The sequence below is a fragment of the Gavialis gangeticus genome, unplaced genomic scaffold (assembly GCF_001723915.1).
Source record: "Gavialis gangeticus isolate Ggan-Ray unplaced genomic scaffold, GavGan_comp1, whole genome shotgun sequence".
NCBI lineage: Eukaryota > Metazoa > Chordata > Crocodylia > Gavialidae > Gavialis > Gavialis gangeticus.
Window position 1 is genome coordinate 182,841,489 of NW_017729032.1, and position 4,135 is coordinate 182,845,623.

Below are 4,135 nucleotides of genomic sequence, written 5' to 3' on the forward strand. Positions count from 1 at the left end.
TGATCTACTCAGGTCCCTTCCGACCCTAGAAACTACGAAACTATTATATGAAGGAAATTATTTGTAATATTATGTCCTGCAACTTTGGAGAAAGTCTTTGCAGGATAAATCTTGTGAAGGGGGAGAAAGGTAATCTGTAGTCCATGAGCAGGAACTGCTGAAGATCAAGAGAGGAATGCCACCTTGTTCTTTTGTATTAGCTGGAAGCTATGAGGTTGCTGTTTTTCCAGCTTTGCTTCAAATACACATCCATATTTATTACTTGATAATATGTTTTTGTTTCTCCTGTGCCCTCTTATGGCATCTGGATTCTCCTACTTATTCCATGTTCTGTTCCTCTTTCCTGGTCCTCTTCCCTTGCACAGTGCCTTTATATTACTTTTAGTCACCCATTCGTCCCTTGGTCTCTTCCTCCACTTCAAAAGTGTGTGTTGTTTGGGGGAAGGGGGTTGGCACTTAAGCTACAAAAAGCATTTACGCAATGTTTCCTTCTCTCTGCTAGGTGCAGTTGTTATGTACAGAGAAGCTGCAAGCCATGTGTATCTTTGTGCACAAGCTCAGCTTGCCCTAGCATAGCTGTGGTCTCTGTAGTGCATGGAAATGTTTCATCAACACTTTAAACACTGCTGTTCCGTACACTAGCTGTATTCCATGCCTGTTTAGCCTGTACCACAGGCTTATCAGAGATTAATTTGCCAAAAAGCTTTCCTAGATATATTATATAGCCTCACATCTACACAGCCAATGAAAGTCCATAAGAAAATAATCAATTCCTTTCCATTTAATCTGTTGATGGATTAAATTTAAAAGTAATGTTAAAACTAGTAGTCTAGTTTGAGGAAAACGATTGTGCCCAGGCATGGCACACACATTGCATACTGTCTTAAGCATTACTTCAAAAGAATCTTGTGAGAAGCAAGGTTTGTTTAGTGGTATCTTTTACTGGACCAACTACACAGCTGGGGGAGATGTCAGACAAGCTTTTAGGTATCAAGCCTATCTTCAAGACTGGGTAAAGAGCAGCTACAACCTAAGCTAAATACCATACGTATGGGAGTATACCTGGGGATACATTTCCTAAAAACATGAAAACAAGGAGACTCATCCTATGCAGCCACAACCCTACTACAAGAATCTTACACATCTGCCATAATCAAAGTACCTAAGCCTTATACTTGAAAATTAAATCAGGATATTAATTTTCATCCATCTTCAAAGAGTCCAGAATATGTGGCAGTTAGAAGAACGGCAAGCCAAGAACTATTTTTGAGTCTAGTTAAGTTTACCTAGCACCTTTAAAAATATACAACCATAAATTCTTTGGAGAAAGGAAAGGGAAGAAAAATAACTGACTTTCCAAATACACTGTTTATTTTTTTAAATTTCAACTTCATTTACGGCCAAATCTATATTACAGGCTTCTGCCATCTTAATTTTGTTGGGGTGGTGTGTGAAGAAACACAATCCCCAACTAATGTAACTGTAGCACTAGAAGCCCCTACTGTATATGCATATGCAGTTTAACCAGCAAAGTGATGCTTTTACCAGAATAAGCTTGTTTCACTGGTGGTAGCTGGTTTTACTATACTGGAACAAAGTGTGACTTTGCTGGTTTAGCTAGCTTCGCCAATATAGCATACCAGTACTGCTATACCCATGAAAGTACTTCTAAAGTTGACACTGCACAACAGAGAGGAAAGGAGAATCTATTGCTACTGAGACTTCTAGTTTTTGCATTCTTTCTGGTATTTTTCAGCAAGTGTCATTGGTTGTTTCTAAATTACTGAATGCACCCCCCATGAGGAACATGTATGTTCAGTGTAAGGAACTTATATTTTTGAGGTTAGCAATTTTCATCACATTTACAGAGAGTATTTTAGCATGTCTACCAGAGCAAGTATGCCTTCACTTTTGTGTTACCTTTCTGAAGATAAATACCTGAGATTTCAAGACATTTTCAGACTTAAAGTCACTATTCTATCCCCAACACGGTATGTGCATAGATCTAAAAGATCACAAAGTTGTGAAGAAGGCAAGGCAAGGCAAGGCAGGGCAGAAGATGAAAACTGCTTTAAATATGGTATTAGACACCTTAACTCATATTTGCTATTTAAAAAAAAAAAGATAACAGATGTATTATTCAAAATTGCATTAGTTTTATGTTTGACCCATTAAAAAGTTCTCCTATTTTATGCTTATGATGCATTTCTTCACCTACGTTACAGCAGAATTTCATAGGGAAGTATGATTTGTGTATGCACACTCGTTCTCAGAACTTTAAATCATCTGATGGGCTCCACAAACTCTTAGGAATCATTACAGCATACAGAATTGCTGACTCCAGAACTACAGCCCTTTATAAAAATACTTGCATTCAGCTGTCTGCAACTGTAGTCCTTTCTGGATTCTTGTCAACTACATAAAGTCAAATGAAAAACTCGTAACTAGTCTCTCTAAAACCGTCACCAGAATGATAGAAGACAACATAGTACAGCACACAATGATGCAAGCACTTATGGATTTGAGTAATGTTACTCATATAATAATTCCATGGACTTCAGTAGAATTATTTGCACGTGTGCAGAAGCATGCAAAAGTGTTTGGAGGATCAATCCCTAAACAGAGATTTTAAATATATTTAAATAAATTTGGCCTTCCATCAAGAGAGTTTTCCAAAACAAGATAAAACACGTTAAATCTGTACTTCTTTCAAGTATTTTTCATAGAGTTGTTTGTAATTCTTGCTATTTACACAAACATTTATAATGAAACAGCTTCTTCACTTCTACTTAATTCTAAATTTGAGACTCTCATTTTATGGAATTTGATTATGATGTCCAATACAGGGTTTTGGACATTAGTATGATGCCAGGTCCTGCGTATGCAATTCCTAAGGAGTTAATGAAACCTTCAAAAACAGGACACAATGACTTATAATAAAAAGCCAAAAAAATGGAAGGGACAGAGTTCTTAGCCATAAGAAAAAATGAAGAAAATAATCTTTGCATGTAAATAGTTTCAATTGTCCATTTGTTTTAAAGGATCTTCATTAACTGCCAAACATGCAATCAGAATGTTAATGAAATCCAACTAAAGTTTGAGTTAAAGAGTCAGAAAAGGAAAAAAGCAAAACAAGAACATTTATGTTGAAAGCTACACCGAAACATATGGGCAACTTCTCTGCAGTTGACTTTTAAATGTTCCCATTGAAAATTATTACTAACTCAGTGGTTTGGATTCAAGATATTTTTTTCATCTTTTGCCAAAGCAACCTATAAAAGAGAACAATGTAGCCCAAATTTACAATAAAGATGGAGGGCACTAGACAAAAAAAATTTAAGTTTTGCCATTAAGCTTGCTTAGTAAAAAGGATTCCGATTTCATCTTTACCTTCTTTTTACATTTTTTTTTACTTCCTTGCTATCTGCTCTGGGAGTCACACACTATCAACCAACTTGACAGATAAGCAATGAAGAAATATAAAACATCACCACTCTTCTGCAACATTGACACTGTACGAATAAACACGACTCCCAGTGAATCAGACACCACAGGGCACAAGCAGATGCATCTAGCAATAATTTGGCTAGGCTCTGTAATATGACACATTTAACAATATTTCTCAAACTTACTTTACAGTGTTTGAAGGAGCTTGTTTTACAAGTACGTATTAGTGAGAAGTGCTTGAAAATGCTATTTGCATGTGCCCTGGATTAAATATAATTGATAAAGTAAAAGAGTAAACTGCAATAACATATCATGGATTTCAGCCATTCAAATGTATTTACTCTGTACTGTAAGTTTGGTACGGCCTGTTTCCTACTCTTGAAAAGTAACATTTGTTCAATGAATAATAAACTGGCTTGAATTGTGCAATCCAAAATGTATGACTTCCCTGAATTAGCAGTCATACTGTGGTCAAGAAGCTCTGTGCTAGTCCAGCTCAAATGAACAAGTTTAAAAATATGTTACCTTTTAACAAATGGGAAGTAGACATTATTTGTCAGTCAGATTGCTTTCATTCAAATATATGACAACATTGGCATGCAGTAATTAATTTGGAAAAAACACAAAGAAATTAAATCTGTTCTTTAATGGAGACTCAGTGGCTTGTGGGATTAAGTACTGGGTTCAA

At 35.9% G+C, this 4,135-nt stretch overlaps 1 protein-coding gene across 3 annotated transcripts in view; it reads right to left on the minus strand.

The window, feature by feature from the left end:
- Positions 1–4,135, minus strand: part of SH3KBP1 (SH3 domain containing kinase binding protein 1) — a 470,950-nt gene that overhangs the window by 439,747 nt on the left and 27,068 nt on the right. The gene's annotated exons all lie outside the window — the stretch shown is intronic.